This window comes from Rhinatrema bivittatum, chromosome 3, assembly GCF_901001135.1.
Source record: "Rhinatrema bivittatum chromosome 3, aRhiBiv1.1, whole genome shotgun sequence".
In the NCBI taxonomy this organism is placed as follows: domain Eukaryota; kingdom Metazoa; phylum Chordata; class Amphibia; order Gymnophiona; family Rhinatrematidae; genus Rhinatrema; species Rhinatrema bivittatum.
This window is the reverse complement of record NC_042617.1, coordinates 433,365,929-433,386,031: the sequence shown is the minus strand read 5'-3', so window position 1 is coordinate 433,386,031 and position 20,103 is coordinate 433,365,929. Positions and strand designations below refer to the sequence as shown.

At 45.2% G+C, this 20,103-nt stretch overlaps 1 protein-coding gene across 1 annotated transcript in view; it reads left to right on the top strand.

Moving 5' to 3' along the window:
• MYT1L (myelin transcription factor 1 like) overlaps positions 1-20,103 on the top strand; it is an 822,727-nt gene that overhangs the window by 120,794 nt on the left and 681,830 nt on the right. The gene's annotated exons all lie outside the window — the stretch shown is intronic.

Genomic DNA, 20,103 nt, shown 5'->3' with positions numbered 1-20,103 from the left:
AAGGTTACACCTATACTTTTAGTCTTAAGGGTAATAACATCAGCATAATGCATTTTTTGAAGCATCTGAAGGCAAGTAAAAAACTTAAATATTAATAAGAAGGGGCATAATGAGTGATCCCTGAATTTTGACTCTATTAGATAGTAGTTACCAATGTGCAGAATTAAGCAATTGTTTGAGATGAGTTCTCAAAGGAAGCATGCATTGTTCATTGAATATTTTTTGGAAATGATTTAGGGTCAGGTCATGATGCTATATTGTATCATATGCTGCAGATAGGTCACTGAAAAGATCTCCACATATTTTCCCTTTCTCAAAAGTGGGCTCAGAATCTGTACTGAGGTAAGAAACTTGATCAACAGTGGAGTATACTGTCAAGAATCCAGCATCTTCTTCAGAAAGCTGAGGGTCAACTGTAGGGTTCAAGCAATTGTAAAAAAGTTTCTTCATTATTTATTTATTTAGTTTTTATATTCTGTTTCTCAGTACTTCAAAGTGTACATTAAAGTGGATTGTATTCAGGTAGTGTAGGTATTTCCCTATCCCCACAGGGCTTACAATCTAATTTTGTACCTGAGGTAATAGAGGGTAAAGTGTCTTGTCCAAGGTCATAAGGAGTGACAGTAGGATTTGAACGCTGGTTTCCCTGGGTCATAGCCCACTGCTCTAACCACTAGGGGTGTGCATTCGGATTGACCGCATTAGTAAAACGCAACTCATATTTTTTTTTTACTTAAAAAATTGATTCGACATAAACGATCGGATTTCCCACATATCGAACATAGATATGTTCGATATGTTGGAAATCGCGATTGTTGAGCCAAAATAAAAATATAAACCCCCTCACCCTCCTTAATCCCCCCCCCCGACTTACCACAACTCCCTGGTGATGGAGCGAGGAGTGAGGACGCCATTTCTGCAATCCTTGGCGAGAAGCATGTGACATCGGCGGCACGTCGAGTGACGCCGGCGTCACGTGATTCCCGGCTCGTTCGCGCCGGACGGCTCGTTCGGCCCAAAAAGAACTTTTGGCCAGCTTGGGGGGGCCTCCTGACCCCCCCAAGCTGGCCAAAAGTTCTTTTTGGGCCGAACGAGCCGTCCGGCGCAAACTCGCCGGGAATCACGTGGCGCCGCGTCACGCGACGTCACGTGATTCCCGGCAAGTTCGCGCCGGACGGCTCGTTCGGCCCAAAAAGAACTTTTGGCCAGCTTGAGGGGGTCAGGAGGCCCCCCCAAGCTGGCCAAAAGTTCTTTTTGGGCCGAACGAGCCGTCCGGCGCGAACTTGCCGGGTATCACGTGACGTCGGCGTCACGTGATTCCCGGCTCGTTCGCGCCGGACGGCTCGTTCGGCCCAAAAAGAACTTTTGGCCAGCTTGGGGGGGTCAGGAGGCCCCCCCAAGCTGGCCAAAAGTTCTTTTTGGGCCGAACGAGCCGTCCGGCGCGAACGAGCCGGGAATCACGTGACGCCGCGTCACTCGACGTGCCACCGACGTCACATGCTTCTCGCCAAGGATTGCAGAAATGACTTCCTCACTCCTCGCTCGATCACCAGGGAGTTGTGGTAAGTCTGGGGGGGGGATTAAGGAGGGTGAGGGGGTTTAAATTTTTTTTTTGCACATATGTACATATACCCAACTCATTGGATTTTTTTTATGTCCATATTGGCCGCAAGTGGGACCCCCTTTCGGACATAAAAAATATGAACATAAAATTTTGCTCTGCACATCCCTACTAACCACTAGGCTACCTGAGTAAAAGAAGACTGTATGTGATTGTTGACCAAGAATATGAATGGTGATATTGTAAACCCTTGTGGTCTTCATTTGGAATTATGGTATATAAAATGCCTAAATAAATAAATAAATAAATAATATCAACTTCAACAAGACATCATGTGCCCTTTGAGGGTCCAAACAGTAAGCTTTAGAGAAGCAACAGGAAGGATGAGTGACAGTATTTACTCTTTGGCCTCCAACTGTATCAGTTTGTATGTCCATAGCATAGCTACCTCTATAAAGTACTAACATGCACCCCTGTTCAGAAGCATGTCAGCAAGAGGCATCAGGGCATCTTATCCTAGAAAGGTACTGTTAAAGAGAATATGAATGATGGATATTTTGTAGAAGGCACATGGAAAAGAGTGATTTGTACTAACAAACTAATTATTTCATGAACTATTAGAGATTTTGTATACACATAGGAGGCAAGGTGGCAATAGTCAAAAGTTTTCCTATTGATATGGTATGATTATTGTTCCCACCCTCATCATGTGGCTAATAGTTCACATGTGTACTTATAGTTTTACCTGTGATGCTATAGGGATGTGAACATGTTAGGGGAAGGATGTTATGAGCAGAGATTGCATAATCAAACCTCTTAGAGAGCCCTAGAGTGTCTCTACTAGTAGGATTATACCAATTGTGTAGGTAGAAGAGAAGTATCTTTCGTTGGTATGTGGCTCTGTCATGCGAACCCTACTGTAAAATTGGGAAACATCTAGAGAGGGTATGGATTTTTGAGTTGGCCTTTGAAGAGGCAAGATGGAGTTTTTCCTATCCCTGGTTTTAGTCTATTTGTTTGAAGGGGAGTACCTTGGGCCTTAAGGAATAAGGGTCTGGGTCCGATGGAAAAGGGCAACTCCTTTACTTTTTTTTAGAAACTTTTACTTCTTTTGGACTTTGGAGAAAGTTTTATTCACTTTACCTTCGTCTTTTGTTGCTTTTAGAATTACCTAGAAAATTTAGTCACTTTCATGAAGAAAGGAGTTTTTCAGGAGTCTCTAACCCAGAGAGATCCAGGACTTTTTAAAGTTCAATAAAAGGAATGCATTTCTGAGAGGAGAAGAGAAATATAAGAAAAGGAGAATTGTGTCCCTTATCTGGTATTAACCATCATATATCATCAGGATATACTGGAGGAGGTTGGATAAAGAGTAGTCATCTGGATTAAAGTATGACAAGTGGGACTTTATTGTATACCCTCTAAATTCATTGAAGAATCCTATTCTACTAATTCTGGGAGGGAGCTCCAAAACCACGCCTGTAATTGAAAAATAGAAGGTCAGAGTAAACCATCAGTAAAAAGTCACAGATTTATTGGAACTGAATTATGTAATGGATTTTTATGGGAAAAGGCTTGTATATTGTCAATCACTTCATTTGTACATAATTATCAGTAAAGTTATTTTGTATCTGTATTCACCATCCAACATGATTATTACTGTAAATGTTCAAGACTTTTATACAATGCCCAGGGCCTTGGAGAATATCCCCCCTCTCCCGACAGGGAATTCTGGAAAGTAATGAGCTTCTGGAAGATATAGGAAGCATGAACATCTTAAGCCCTTAGAAATGGAAGTGTGTACTTTGTGCTTGCTTCAGTGCACATGAAAATAGCCTTCTGGAAGTGACAGTTAGGACGAAAATAGTAAACAAGTTCAAAAGAGCATGGGATAAAAACTGAGGATCCCTAAGGTTTGAGGATGACAATGAAGAAAAGGGTACATGGGGGTAACCTGCATGGAACAGCAGTTATTATCCTTGACCAGAAGGCATGAGAGGATTCTTACTCTTTAACCAATTAATCTTGATGATTTAGACACAACTGCAACATTGCTCTTCGCTTTGACAGTGGGGCAGGGAAAATAGGATATTGGATTTTGAAGACAGCCAATGCAGGGCCCCAACTTTTATGGTCTAAGGTACTGATAAACTGAGATTGGAGATAAAGCTTCTACGGCCAAGTCCAAAAGCAAAGAATGCTAAAGCAGTATTGTTGGAATTATCAGGAAGGCTAGCTTACCACATACAAATGTTGCAGTAATTTTGTTATGGTTTTGACAGTTGCTTTGTTTTGCTTATAAGAATACTATGCTTAATAGGGATGTGCAGCAGGGACAGATACATTTAATTCAGTATTCATATTCATCGGGATCCAAATCCATTATGTCCATTTTCGGGGGACCCCGATTCGTCCATTAGTTACGTATGGTATTCGTTTCCCATTAAAGTTAAAAAAAAAAACCCATCCCAACCCTTTAAATTTAATTAACTACAACCCCCCCACCCTCCTGACCCCCTCAAGACTTGCCAAACGTCCTGGTGGTCCAGCTGGGGTCCTGGAGCATTATCCTGCACTCAGGCCATTGGCTGCCGGTATTCAAAATGGCACCAATAGCCTTTGCCCTTACTATGTCACAGGGGCTACCGGTGCCATTGGTCGGCCCCTGTCACATGGTAGGAGCACAAGATGGCATCCTTGTTCCAGCACTTCTTCGAGGTCCTTGTCTCATCCAGATGTCCATGATCCAGTTTCTGTTGTCCATGTTCCAGTTCAGATGTCTGCCTGCTGTTCCCGATGTCCGTGATCCAGCCCTGAGGTCTGTCTCCTGATCCTGTACTCTATGTTCCGGTCCAGATGTTGTTTCTCCTGATCCTGATGTCCGTGATCCTGCCCAGTTATCCTGAACCCCTGGTTCCTCATTGCCACCCTTCCAGGCATGCCATGTCGTGGTCCGCGACCAGCCCCATGGGCGGGTTGTGTAGGGCGCTTCATGGTGCAATGCCTTCCTCACTTCTGCAGCACTAGCCTCCAGGAGACTTCCACTTCTGTACTTGTCCCTGGTCTATGGAGTCCCTTGTGCTTGCTCTGTCCATGCCAAAGCCTCTGCCAGAACCAGCTACTGGCGGCTGAGTAGGGCTCACCTCAGTGCAGGCCTCTACAGCTTCTGAGACATGTTCCTTTTCATTGTTCCACATATCATCTAGAGGCTCTTCGAGTCCAGGGTGGTCCGAGACCAGTCCATGGGTGGACTGTGTAGGGCGTGCTGCGTCGCAGTCTCAACCCAGTACTTGCTTGAGTCTTCTGAATGCCTTGTACCTCATTCCTGAGTCTCGTCTGTGCATCCAAGTACCTCGTTCCTCAGTCTCGTCTGTGCATCCAAGTACTTTGTTCCTGAGTCTTCATCTGAATCTCCATGTTCCGGTCTTCACTGCCCTGGCCTCCATCCGGCCTGCCACTTCTTGCCGTACCCTGCGGCAGGTCCGAAAGGGCTTGGAACGGTCGGGGGACTGTTCATAAGACCACCATTGTGTTGCTGGTCTTCTGAAGCGTGCAGGTCCGGAGGAGTGTCAGTATCTCCAGTCATCTGTCTTCATTCCAGCCTCGCTCCTGTCCAGCCCATGCTTGGGCATGCCTTGCCTGCCAAGGCAACTCTTCGGAGTTCCTCTGGGGTTGAGCCATGGTCCAAGAACACACATCCCCTGGTAAGCGGAACTGCTCTCCTAGCACTTCATAATAGATTGCGAAGGCCATGTGTTTGGCGTTCATGTCCTTGTAATGGGCTCATGCCAAGTCTCAGAGTTTCTTTGCCAAGGAATTTTTTTTTTTTTCGGAAAAACTTTTGTTCCAGTTTTTTCGCTGAAAATCTACCGACCTGCTGGAGGCGCCAGCTTGCTTGATTTTTGTGTTTTCCACATCAATAGAGGCTTTAGCATCTGTTTCCACCAAGTGCCTTCTTGAGACTTTGTTTGGCCTGGGTACACTAGCTGTTATGACCTGCAGGAGGCGCCTGCACCCAGGTTCACCACCATCTTCCAAGCTGCAGCATCTGTTTCCTGTTCTGCACAACCATCTTGTCCAGAATTTTTTATTTTTTCCTCTGAGTACTCTTGTTCTACTCTCAGGACTCACCTGCTCCATAGAGCTTATCTTGCTGGAGTCCTGCACATTTCATCCATCAAGTTCACCATCCTGCAAGAGATGTCTTCAACTCGCCAGCCTGTGGCACTTCTCTCCAGATGACCTGCAGGAGGCACCTGCACCCCATCTGTTGTCATCTGTCCAATTGGGCCTGGAGCATCGGTCATCTCTTCGAGTTGAACCAGCAAACTCCTTCGCTCTTCCTGCTCAGTTTCTTCAGTACTTCCAGTTACCACATGCTTGCCTCGCTTACCATCCCGAGCTCAAGACCAGCTACCTCTTCTCTGGAATTCGCTGCAAGCTTCACCATCCAAGTAAAAGTGCCTGTCCAAGTGTGCCTTTTCAAAGTACATCTACTCCCAGCTGGCTCTCAAGTGGTCCAGAGGATGTCCATCTCCTACCATCTGTCTAGGACCACTCTAATGTGAGTGTCAACTAACCAAGCATCACTAAGATTCTGCCTTGCCTAAGGGCCCACTCCTAATGGAAGTTATAGAACTTTTGTGCCTACAATATTTCTACGTCACTTGAATCTCGAGTCTCACCACCAGTGACTTAGAACTATCAGTTCAACTAGCCTAAAATAGGCCACACGTCCACACTAAGAAATCCAATTACCAACCAAAGAACTTCAACTTACGCATTATTCCGTCTGTGACTGCCAGCAGTGACTAAACAGTCTTCTACCATCCTTAACTAACGTATACTTGGAAGTCACGCTTGCCTTTACTTCCTGTCATCTAGAGACTGCCAAGCCATCCGGTCACCAGAATCCCTAAGCTCTAATCGTTGAACAACTTTGGGATGCCTGCCATCTTGTAGAGACTGCTACACCACTCCTCGCTGCATCCCGAACTGCTACCTTGACTCCATGCTTCAACTTTGTCCACCTTGAGTCGCTGAAGTGCTAAGTCTCTGGAACCGTCAACACAGCGTCTAGTCTTCGCCTTGTTACTCCATCCTGCACTACAGTTTCAGCTTTAAGAAGTATTAAGGACTTCCATTCAAAGCCAAGTCTTGGATGGAGCCTTGCCTCTGCCACTTTGATCCTTGAACCAAGATGCCATCTTGCGGTTCTGTACCCTGTACCCTGCCTGACCTGCGCCTTCAGCATTCCGTGTTCTGTATTCGTCTTGCCTGGACCTTGACCACTTCTGTCTTGTCTTCGGCCCAAGTATTCTTCTCGCTACAGTTCCTCGTCAAGATCCAGCTTCATCCTTGGATCCTCGATTGCCCCTGATGGTATATGGAATACCACCTTCTTCCCAAGCTGTTAACAAAAGGCTTGAGGAGGGGGTCTTTGAGGAGGAGGTACTGTTGTGAACCTGCCCGTGAGGAGCGCGGGCAGATCCCTTACCTTGCCGCGGCCAGTCGGGCCACTGGCGCTGCCTCCTTCGCGGGGGGCGTACCGCCGTCGCCGACCTCCCCCCCCCCCCCCCAGCTGCCCCTGCTCCTGCGCGGCAGGGTCGGGCAGACAAGGGCTCTCCCTCATGGCCGGGACCACCACTGCCGCTCCTGCTTTCCCCAACATGCTGCACCATTCCTTGGGTCCTTGGACGGCAGGGAGCCATCCTCTCCGATGCCGGGGTCTTCGGCCGGCAGGGAGGTCGTCCCTGCCGGTGCCTGCTACAGCCCGGGTCCTTGCCTGGCAGCGAAGCCATCCCTGCCGGTGCCTGCAGCATCCTGCTCTTCCTGCAGCCTGCCATCTCTCCACCTTCATGGCAGGGCTGCCTGCCTGCTTCTTGGGCCTTTCACTTAGCTGGGAGAATGCCACCAACAATCCTGCTTCTCTTCTCCAGCTCTCCTTAGGCACGGGCACGCGCCTCTCTCCTGTTATTCAAGGGCCAGCCAGGTGTGGCCCTCTGCTGACCCCTCCCTGGGCGTTGTCCTCTTCAGCCCTACAAAAGGGCTCAGTGTCCATTCCAGCTTTGCCTTCGCAAGGAGTTAGACACTCCTGGGATCCTGCTGTCCTTCGCTCCAGGAGTCGTCCTTGTTCCAGCACTTTTTCAAGGTTCTGTGTTTCCTCTCCTTCATTGGAGCTCCTTGTCTCATCCAGATGTCTGTGATCCAGTTTCTGTTGTCCATGTTCCAGTTCAGATGTCTGCCTGCTGTTCCTGATGTCCGTGATCCAGCCCTGAGGTCTGTCTCCTGATCCTGTACTCTATGTTCCGGTCCAGATGTTGTTTCTCCTGATCCTGATGTCCGTGATCCTGTCCAGTTATCCTGAACCCCTGGTTCCTCATTGCCACCCTTCCTGGCATACCATGTCGTGGTCCGCGACCAGCCCCACGGACGGGTTGTATAGGGCGCTTCATGGTGCAATGCCTTCCTCACTTCTGCAGCACTAACCTCCAGGAGACTTCCGCTTCTGTACTTTTCCCTGGTCTACGGAGTCCCTTGTGCTTGCTCCATCCGTGCCAAAGACTCTGCCAGAACCTGTACTGTAAGAGTGGTCCGTGACCAGTCCCGTGGGTGGACTGTGTAGGGCGCGCCTCGGTGCAGGCCTCTACAGCTTCTGAGACATGTTCCTTTTCATTGCTCCACATCTCATCTAGAGGCTCTTCGAGTGCAGCGTGGTCCGTGAACAGTCCCGTGGGTGGATTGTGTAGGGCGCGCTGCGTCGCATTCTCAACCCAGTACTTGCTTGAGTCTTCTGAATGCCTTGTACCTCATTCCTGAGTCTCATCTGTGCATCCAAGTACCTTGTTCCTCAGTCTCGACTGTGCATCCAAGTACCTTGTTCCTGAGTCTTCGTCTGAATTTCCATGTTCTGGTCCAGGCTCCCTCACTCTCTGGCACACTCACACACATCCCCTCAGATAGGCTCCCTCCTTGAAACCCACACACAAGCATCCTGCGCACTCCCCCTCTTACCAACCAAGCTGTCTCTCACACTCCCTCACACCCCCTCTCCTCTCTCACACATACATTCTCTCTCACCGGCATCCCCCTCCCCTCATATAGGCTCCCTCTCTCTGAAACCCACACTCAAGCATCCCCCCTCCCACCCTCTCTTACCTCCCATGCTCTCTTACTTCCCATGCTCTCTCTCACACCCTCCCCACCCCCTCTCACCAACCATGCTCTCTGTCACCCCATCTCTCTCACATACACATCCTAATCGTTGAACAACATACACATTCTCTCTCACTGGCATCCCCCCCATGCTCTCTCTCTCACAGCCTCCCCACCCCCCACTCACCAGCCTCCCCACCCCCCGCTCACCAACCATGCTCTCTTCATCCCCCCTCTCTCACACACACATTCTCTCTCACCGGCATCTCCCCCCATGCTCTGTCTCACACCCTCCTACTCTCTCTTATCCTCCCTTCCTCGACAAACATTATCTCTCACCTGCATGCCGAAGGACCCGTGCCAATTGCGGCAAAGATGAAGGCCTGGCGCGCCGTTTGCAGTGAAGATGAAGGCCCGGGCACGCTGATCACGGAACACGGGGGCCTTCCCTTTTCGCCATGAACGGCGCACCGGGCCTTTCTCCTCACCACGAATGGAGCATGTGCCGCAGGACGCACTCTTTTCACGGCATGCCAGGGTCTCCTCTGCTATATTCTGCCTCTCCTGCGATGGCCACTGTCCGTCCTACCTGTGGTGAGTTTGAGCCTCCAAGGCAGCCACAGAGCCGCCTGCACCATCTACCGGCGAGATGGGAAACATGCAGCCCGATATATTACAGCGCCATCTATCAGCGGGCTGCAGAACATCCGCGATCACTGATGGACACACTACAAAGCCTGATATATTATGGATTGAAGCAGCACAACAAAATTCAGTATAATTGTTAGGAATGTACGAATCAGCAATAATAGATTTCACACAATACAAATTGTAAAGAGGACTCTGTATGAGTGACTTAAGCGTATAACCATATAGAATAAAATGGTTCCGTTGTCCTTTGAAGCAATTGTCAAGTTCAATATGAATATGCAAACAGCCCATGACAGACCTGTATCTCTACAAGTAGCTACTTCCTGGAAAGCTGAATTCTCCCCTGGGGAATGGGTGGTTGACAAGAACTTAACCTGTAGTTTGATTTTCTTCCCATGTCCAGAATAGCAGATAGTGGGTTTGCATAGACAAATAGTGGGGTTAAGATCCCTTCTTAGTATTTTCTTAGAATTAGTATAGTCCTGAGCCTCTGGTTCCCTCAGGCATTCAATTGACTGTAATAAGTTTAAAACTTGCTGATACCCATGGAAATTCCTCAAAGGCCTCTATATGTTGCCCTCTCCCCAGCCTTAGCACATCCCACCCTCTCACTCCAATCACCAGTACAGCCTACTCTGCCCCATCACAGACTGCCCTCTCCCTTTCCCACAGCCTCAGGATCATCAGTATGGCTTATTCCACCCCCCTCAGTCACAACCAAGACTACCTCCCCCCTCCAGCCCCAGGCCCAGCAGCAGCATAGCCACCCATGAAAATTCCCCAGAGGCTCCTATTTATTGTCATCCCTCCATCAGCCCCATCAACCTACCCTTTCATTCCAATCCAGGCACAGCTTGTCACCCCTGTAATCCAGCATAGTTTACCCTTAGCCCCCAGCTGCCTCAGTACAGCCTGCATTCCCTCCAGCCCCAGTACATCCAACCCTCCAGGGCAAGCCCTTTTTCCCAACTATAGCTCAGCCCTGCCCCCCACCAGCCCAAGCTCCAGCCTCTCTAGCCATCAGAGACTGGACTCATTCTCTGAGGGCTAGGAGCTCTTTGCTTCAGTGCACACAAAGAACCTCTCACCAACTGATAGATAATCATACATGTGGCACTCAGTGCAAAAGACTAGATAGCCCCCTCTTGCTGCGGGGCTGCTGTCTGCATCTTAATTTTGTTCAGCTGTTAGCAATTTAAAATTTCTAAGATAGTAGGGATGTTCAAACTAATCTAAAGTACTTTTAATGTATTGGTTTATTTTATATCTATCTGTCAGTGATCCTTGAGAGAATACATTTAATCTACTTATAACTGCCCAGTTACACACCTTATTGACTGTTGTTTTGAACTAATTCCCTCTTATTGAATATTTATTGGAAGTGGTTTTTATAATACATGCCTTCCTATCCTTGGCTGCTGGAAAGAGGGAGAGAATGTGGAAGCTGATGCTGTAGAAGATGAAGCCTAGGTGGCTCATGGTGTCCTCTGGAGTCCTTTGCTGGGGCTGCTTGAAGAAGTATCCAGATGAGCTTTCTGGTCCTCTAAAGCTGGAAAGAGTAAGGGGACTATGGAAGCTGAAGCCTGGATGGCTTGCAGTATCCTCTGGAGTCTTCTACGTGGACTGCTGGGAGAAGTATGCAGATGAACCTTCAGGTCCTCTCTTGCTGGAACAAGTGTGGGGATTGCTGAAGCTAAAGCCTAGAAGGCTTGCATGTTCTATGCCAGGGTTGCTGGGAGAAGTATGCAGATGAGCTTTCTAGTCCTCTGCTGCTGGAAAGAGTGCAGGGGTTGTGAAAGCTGAAGCCTAGAGAAGCACAACATGTCTTCTGCTAGGATAAGTATATAGATTGGTCTTTAGGGTCTCTACTACCAAAAAGAGTGTGTAAAAGACAAAACCAAGATGGCTTGTACTGTCCTCTGGAATCCTCTGCAGAGTCTGCTAGAAGAAATATACAAATGAGCCTTCCTGTCCTCTGCTGTTGGAAAAATTTACAGGAGCTGTGGAGGCTGAGCCTAAATCTTTCATGGTGTCCTCTAGAGTTCTCTACTGGAAGAAGTATACACATAAGCCTTCCATTGTATCTTATATTGGAAAGAGTGGGGAACTGTGGATGCTGAAGCCTAAAGGTTTGTGAGGCCTTCTGGAGTCCTCCGCTGTTGCTGCTAGGATTATGTAAATAAGCCTTCCAATGCTAGAAAGAGCACAGGGGCTGTAAAAGCTAAAATTTAGATGGCTGTTTCCCCTGGAGTCCTCTGCTGGGGCTGATGGGAAAAGTATGCAAATGAGCCTTCCATTTCTCTGCTGAAGACAGACACCACTGTCTCCTAAGCATATTATATATAGAGAGACATTTTATGCTATAATACAATAAACTGATCCTTGCAAGTGTAGTGACTTGATAATGACACACAAGTTCTCGGCTGACAGTAAATAGGAACCTGCATCTATAACAGGGGTGGGCAATCCTGGTTTTCGAGGGCCACAGTCAAGTTGGGTTTTCAGAAAATTCCTAATGAATATGCATGAGAGATTTGCATGCATTCTGCTTCAGTTATATGCAAATCTATTTCATGCATATGGTTTTTGGTCCTCGAGGATTGGAGTTGCCCATCCATGATCTATAAGGCCACCTTTGCTACTTTCCCTCTGAGAATCTCATATCTAGTTTCACATCTGCAAGTTGTGAAAGAGAAGGGATTCGTTACTAACAGCCTATTGCATGTAAGTATGCAAACTTAAATCAAATTTGTAGGACTGAGCAAATAGGCTGTTAGGACAAAGTTGAGAAGTAGTGGATAGCTGAACAGAGTGGTAGGAAGGGATGGAGAGGGTATCCCATCCCAGTCACTGCTGCCTGTAATGGTGTCTATTGCACGGCTCCTTGGGCATTGGTCCTACTTGCAGGCTCTGGCACATCCTGATGACACACCAATCATCCTGGTGATGACATCACCATAGGCACATTCTGTAATTGGCCATGGTAGTATGTGCTAACATCAGAAGTGAGCAATGATAGTGGATACTAATAGTGTGCTGAGTGCACTTTGTGGTGAGCAAAAGTGTTGTTCTTCCTTTTCTTTGTTTCCTCTGTTGTAGCAGGTTGCTCAAGCCTGGTTCTAGAGGCAGGTAGAGGAGGGGTGGGTCTGGGGTTCACATAAAAGGGGGCAACTAGGGTTCTAATTTTATCGTAATCAATCAGAAGATCTGGAAGTGTGACAGCAAATGGTTCCAGAGGATAGGGCCATGAAGGCCCTGGAAAGTTGTACTCCATAGATTATGAGAGGATTGGCAGTCTTACTGTGCATGAAGACCTGCCCAGTGTGGCCAATCTCCATGAGGATTTCAGCATCACAAAGGCACAGTTGATCTTAAGCAGACCTTGGAAGACTGTTGAACAGTGTTCACATGGAGGAGTTTGATGGATCCTCCTAGGGGCAGAGGTAGGCTATAGACTACTGACAGGCTTGCAAGCCCAAATTAGATTCTATTGTTAGGTTTCTAATAAAAACTGAGGTAGTTATTATATAATATGATTATTTATAGGGTTGATTGTGGCAGTGCAATTTCTGTACAAGAGCAGCTTGTTCAGTTATGTCATGGTTGCCTTGATTACAGTGTCTTCAAATCTGTTCTCGAGAGGATGATCATACTTTCTTTGTGTTGCTAAAATGAGACAATCTTTTCTTTAAAAACATAGAAACATTGAAACAAGATGGCAGATAAAGACCATATGACCCACCACTCTGCCTATCTGCTTTAAAGTCCCTTCCACTCCCTCAGAATTCCTCTTTGCATGCCCCATCTTTTCTTGAATTCCAATACTATCCTCATCTCAACCACCTTCACAGGGAGGCTGTTCCATGCACCCACCACTTTTCCTATAAAGACGTATTTTCTTAGATTACTCCTGAATCTACTCTCTTTCACCCTCATCCCATGACCCCTTGTACCAGAGCTTCCATCCATTCAAAGAGGCCAGCCTCCTATGCATTTATTCCTTAGAGGTTTTTAAATGTCTCTCACATTTAAAAGCACATTCACTCATTTCCTCCAGGGTATACATACATGCATGCATTATGATGAAGACTATTGACCTTGACCATCTTTGCAGCTGCCCTCTGGACTGGCTCTGTTTGGTTTATATCCTTTTGAAGATGTGGTCTCCAGAACTGTACACAGAAGGAGGCAGTATCGTCTTTTTTTTTTTTTTCTGCTGGTTATTCCTGTCCCTATGTACCCAAGAGCATATCTCTGGCTTTTGTTTTCACTTTGTCTACCTGTTTGGTCACTTTAAGATCATCAGATATGATCACTTCAAAATCCCACTCTTGTTTTATATATAAAAGAACTTCACTACTTATACTGTACAGTCCTGTGGGATTTTGCAACCCAATGCATGAGTTTGGTTTTTTTTTAGCATTAAATCTTAGCTGCCAGACTCCAGACCATTTGTTGAGCTTCACTAGATCCCTCCTCATATTTGCCACATGTTTAGGGTGTCTACATTGTTGCAGACTTTGGTATCATCTGCAAAAAGATAAACTTTTCCTTATAGCCTTTCTGCAATATCACTTATAAAAATGTTGAAAAAACTGGTCCGAGAACTGATCCAGCAGCACACTACTGGTAACATCCTTCTCTTTGAATGAGCTCCATTCACTACTACTCTTGTTGTCTCAGGCTCAGTCAGTTCTAATCTATCAGTCACTTTAGGACCTTTGATTATAAGTCACAAATGCAGAATGGTGTCAAAGGCCTTGCTGAAATCCAAGTATGCTATCTGCCATTCTCCCTATCTAATTCCTTGGTCACCTAGTTAAAAAAAATTGATTAGATTCATCTGACAAGACCTCCCTCTGGAAAAATCATGCAACCTTGGAACCTGTAATCCATTGAATCCCAAATATTGCACTATCCTTTATTTTAGCAACAATTTCATTAATTTACTCACCAGCTACAGTAGTTAAAAACAAAAATCTAAATTCTCTTAAGTACTTGTGTTTAGAATATGTCATAGTTGAATAACTCAACTGTTAAAATAAAGCAATTTGTCCTATAGCTGGCACTGAAAGTAATACTTTGGTAGAATTGCAGCTTTTATATTTCTTTTGATTTATGTTTTGTTAATTTCTTTTCTTCACTAATCTCAAATCACACACATAGATTAACAAAATGTGCCTTACAATATTGGTTTTCTATAGTTCTGCCTTTGGTCATTTCTTGTTAGGACACCAGTGCAGCATGTATTTATTAGGATGTGCAGGGAAAAAGTTTCGTTGCGTACGTGATATGTATTCGTGGGGGGTCAATTCCGTTTCATGCGGAAGTATGGAGAATTCCATAAGTTGTCAATCTAAAATACGTTACTACGGCGAGTTAAATTATTGTCCCAGCTAAAATTAAAATTAACTACAACACCCCACCCCCTGACCCCCCCAAGACTTACCAAAACTCCCTGGTGGTCCAGCGGTGGGGTCCGGGAACTCACTCACACCCTCGGTGCTAGTTTCATCATGGCCTGATAGCCTTTGTCACAGGGGCTAACCGGTGCATTGGTCAGCCCCTGTCACATGGTCATCGGCACCATCTTGTGCTCCTACCATGTGACAGTGGCTGACCCAATGGCACCGGTTAGCCCTGTGACATAGTATGTGCAAAGGCTATCGGCGCCATTTTGAGTCCTTGCATCGGACGGCAGGTCGCTCCGGGACCCCCGTTGGACCCACAGGGACTTTTGGCCAGCTTGGGGGGGCATCCTGACCCCCACAAGACTTGCCAAAAGTCCAGCGGCAAAGGCGATCGACGCCATTTTGAGTATTGGCATCAGACGGCCGGCGTGCAAGGAGGTCACTCCCGGACCCCCCTGGACTTTTGGCAAGTCTTGTGGGGGTCAGGAGGCCCCCCCCCAAAGCTGGCCAAAAGTCCCTGTGGGTCCAACGGGGGTCCCGGAGCGACCTGCCGTCCAATGCCAGGACTCAAAATGGCGCCGATAGCCTTTGCCCATACTATGTCACAGCGGCTACCGGTGCCATTGGTCAGCCCCTGTCACATGGTAGGAGCACAAGATGGCGCCGATGGCCATGTGACAGGGGCTGACCAATGGCACCGGTAGCCCCTGTGACAAAGGCTATCGGTGCCATGATGAAACTAGCACCGAGGGTCTGAGTGAGTTCCCGGACCCCCACCGCTGGACCACCAGGGAGTTTTGGTAAGTCTTGGGGGGTCAAGAAGGTGGGGGGGTTAAAATTTTTATTTAGCCGAATAAAACAGAAATCTGTTTAATACATGGGGAGTCGCGATGCATTTCGCCTCCCCACGTATTTAACAGATAGCAAAAACTAAGTTGCGGATTACAAATCCGTGGAAAACGGATGCACATCCCTAGTATTTATTGAAAACTGGACTCTGAGCTGTATATCAGAGTAATGTTATCAAGGAAGCATCTGTTATTATACATTCATAGATGGGTGTGTTAGAAAACAGCATATATTACTACAGACAGAGTTCATTAAAGGAGAGGCAGGTTATTGCCTTACACTGGCAATACTGTATGTCAGAATATTAAAAAAAAATATACATACGTAGTTGTGCCTTTCATTTTTTCCTCTCTGGCAGAAATAAAGGTCACTAAACAAAAAAAAAATAATGTGATAGCTTTTTATTGGACTAACATTACATTTTTTGACTAGTGTTAGGAGCTGCACTCCCTTCAACATGTCAAAAGCTTTTTGTTTTAACCTGATGAAAAGAATGTAGTTTGCAAAAGCTAGTTAAGGAATGCATTGAATTAGTCCAATAAAAAGGTATAACCTTAAATTTTTTTTGTTTATTGACCTTTACTTGTGTGCATTCAAGTGGACTAACTTGGCAACCACACAACTTTATCCTGACTGGGAGACAAATATAAGGATATTTTGTGAATACTAACAATAGTGTCATTATTATATTATTTTTATGGAGAACCAATAGTGTATTCAGCACTGCAAAAGGCAAGCATATTACAATACATATGTCAATACAAGGATAAATGCAATAATGAACATGTGTCATTCAGGTACATTAGAAAAAGGAATTCCATACTCTGAAAACCAATCTAAATAGATCTTAGCAATGGCTACACAAGTCCACCCTCATTCTGTAATGTGACATTTTTTCAGCTCATTGATCTGCTAAGAAGGGAATATCTGTTTCTTACCAGGAAGAAGGAATGACAGTGTGACTAGCAAGAGATTGCAAGATGAAGCTACCCTCATATAATTCAAATAAATACATTCAAAATCTTTTTAAAGAAAAAATAAAAATAAAAAAGTTTTAAAACCACCCTACAACTAGGCAAAAAAAAGCAGACTTGACAAAAATATGAGTTGAACAACAGATGTTGTTTAAATGAGCTGCAATTTAAACAGCATGTATAAATTCTCCTTCAGTTTTTTTTTTCCTGTTTCAGTTTAAAAGTATTGTTGTGGAATACTTACAATAAAGACCAAGAATGAAAGGTTTGAATAGCACGCAAATAAAAAAAACCCATGCATCGTGTATTCTGATTTGTGAGCATATTTTACAAGCTAGAATCTGAAAACAGATAAAAAGTACTGAATTAAAAAATAATAATTACAACATTGAACAAAATAGGGTATTAACCAAAATACAGGAAAGTCCAAATATTCACTAGAGATCAGGCAACTATCATAAACTGGAGTGTCTCCCTCCATATATAGTAATATGCCAAGACTGTCACAGATGATCAGGCTATAGCACCCATATCTCAGATAAAAAAGGTGCTATCCCATATTCAAAGGAAAATAAAAACATATAAAATGATAAAGATCATACAGCCCATCCAGTCTATCTACATTCTTGCTCTGTTTTATAGTCCCTTCCTCTCCCTCTGTTTGTCACAGAAAATAGAATCGTAGCAGTATGATGCACAGATTGTATTTCCCCAGCTGCTCCACATAGCTAAAGAAGAGCATTATATTTATATATTTCTTTTAATAGAGGGGGAGAGTAGCTATAATCTTTTCCAAAGCAGCCATTTCCCATACTCTTCACCAGTGTTTCCCAATATAGTCCTGGAGTAACCTCTAGCCAGCTAGTTAGATTTTAGGTTATCCACAAGGAATATGTATAAAATAAGTGTGAATGCACTGCCTTTATTGCCATGCAAATCTATCTCATGCATACTGTATTCATTGTGGATATCCTGCAAATCTGACTGGCTAGGAGGTACTCCAGGATCAATTTGAGCAACACTTCTCTAGATAACATCATTCAAAAAAATTTTTTAACATTCAAAACAAGATTATGATATCAGGACCTGATATCTACATATGGCTTTATTTATGCAATTTTACTCATGTTCCATGTGTTTGTTAATAGTAAAATTTATTTATATGGAAAGAGAACATACTATTCTCCAAAAATATCAATATGCATTAAACCTAAAACACATGCAGGTCAATATTCAACTCCACTTAACTGGATAACTCTGTACTTATTCAGCAACATGGCAGCATCTGAATATCTGGCCACAGTCATAGGATGCTACTTAGCCAGATAACTATTTATCTGGCTTAAATAGTTATCTGACTAAGGGGGTCATTTTCATAGCATATCGCATGCGAAAAGTCCCTTTTTGCGTGCGATAGCTAGATCGGGGTGGAGTCAGCCCTGGAAGAGGAGTCGGGGCGTCATCGGGGTGGACTCTGTGGAAACTTCGCTGGCAGTGAAAAGGTAAGAACCCTTTTCACTACCAGTAGGCGCCCAGTAGCACCACCTTTTACGATGGTGCTATTGGGTGTGAAAGCTGGCACCAATTGCACCGCGAAGGTGTGATCACTGCCGGCTTTCGCAAGCCCGCCCCCCTACTTCGCCCCCCTGCCCCCCATTACTGCCGGATTTTCTAAGGTCCAGGCCTAAGTGGTGATTGGGATTGGGGGGGGGGGGGGGGCGCATTCTTGGTAGGAGATACTTAACCAGCTAATTTAGTACCTGATTGACTAAGGGTTTTTCCCATAGACACAAAATGGGAGAAAAGACTTAATGAATCTGGCCCTTAGCCAGAAAAGCGGTGATTTTCAACCCTATCCAGCTGACTGGATATGAGAGAGAGACAGTACTGATGATTTTCTGTCATTTGGAGTGATAAAAGTTAAAAGAGGGTTAATCTGTAACCAGATTGATTGAAGCAAGGTAGACACTGTGCATCAAACTAGGTAGAGAGAGTACATTGTACAAATCAACTCCTCTTTTACCTTTCATCGCTCCAAATGACAGAAAATCTTCAGTGATGTCAACTTTGCTGTTCTTACCTCTGACTGTGTATGTGAAAATATGCCTCCAAGCCTAACCCACCCCCAAACCTCACCCCGAGTTAGAAGTGGGTTGGTAACGTGCTTCAGGTTGATTAATGAGCATGTGATGCAAAAAAAAAAAAAATAGCACGGGTGCGATACATTTACTGTGTGTTGCAGAAATTACCTATGTGATATGGGAGCATGGAAATTAGCCTAACCATGTCCCCTTTTTTATTGGGCACTATTTCTGCTATATTTATAGCATTTGATGAATCTAGATCTAAGTTAGCAAAAAGTTAAACCTCCTATTGACCAGGTGTAAAGTTAGCTAGATAAACGTATCCAGTTAATTAAACATTATCTGGGTATATACAGCAGCACAGCTGGATATGTTTATCCAGTTAACTTCCCTAGCCACATATTCTTTCAATATCTACTAGAGATGTGCATCGCCTGAACCATTCGGTTCGGGCTTCGGTTTTAGCCCGCCACAGGAAATTTCGTTTTTCCCGCAGTTCGGGCTTTTTTTTTTTGGGGGGGGGGGGGGGACCCAAAATTTCGGGTTAGTATGCCACTAAACAAAAAAAAGTCCACCAACTGCATGCTGGGACTTATTCTGATTTCCTATTGCATCCCTAAGAAAATCAAGTTATAAGTACTCTTATGCAGGGGAGTAAAACCAGAACTGTATCAACCAGTCCTGAAAATCTGGAGCCAGTTGGCAATCCTATTCTGCACTGAAAAGGCTTGAATAAGGTCCTAACTATCTGCAGGCACTAAATTAGCCAAGTCTGTCTGTTAGTCCATACATGGATTCTAAGAGACAAGATTTTGGCAAAAGCCATACTAGTATTACTGGCTATTTAGTTTATTGCAGAGCTTTGCAGTTAGACAGACATGAGAAAGATGGGGTGTGGGATGAAACTAAGGGTATCTTGTATGCTCATCTACCCAAGATGGTGGAGTGCTGAGCAGGAAGACAAAAAAGATCATCCTAGATAAAGAGAGACATCCTGCAGTCAGTCACACTCTGTGGTTGACAGCTGTAGCCCCGAATGACAGATACCATCTATGCTGAAAGAGCAATGCTGGACACTGCTGGGAGCAGTAGGAATTTAGTGTGCTCCCAGCAGCTCTGGGCCTTTTAGTTGGAATTTAGGTGGGGTGGAAAGTTTTGGGTTAAGTTGTGGGGTGGGAAGGAGAAGAGTATATGATAGGAGAGTAGAAGAGGACTTGCAGCTGGCTTGTTTTTGGTAAATTTGAGGGTGTGGTGAAGGATACTCCTTAGGATAAGGCCTGCAACTATTTTTTCTTGGGGGCTTGGGGGAGATAACAGGCCCTATGCCTCACAACTATATTTTTAATAATTTTATGGGGTGGGGAATCAGGCCTGCTGCCCCCAGAATTTTATTTTTTGTTTATTTGGACTTAACCAAA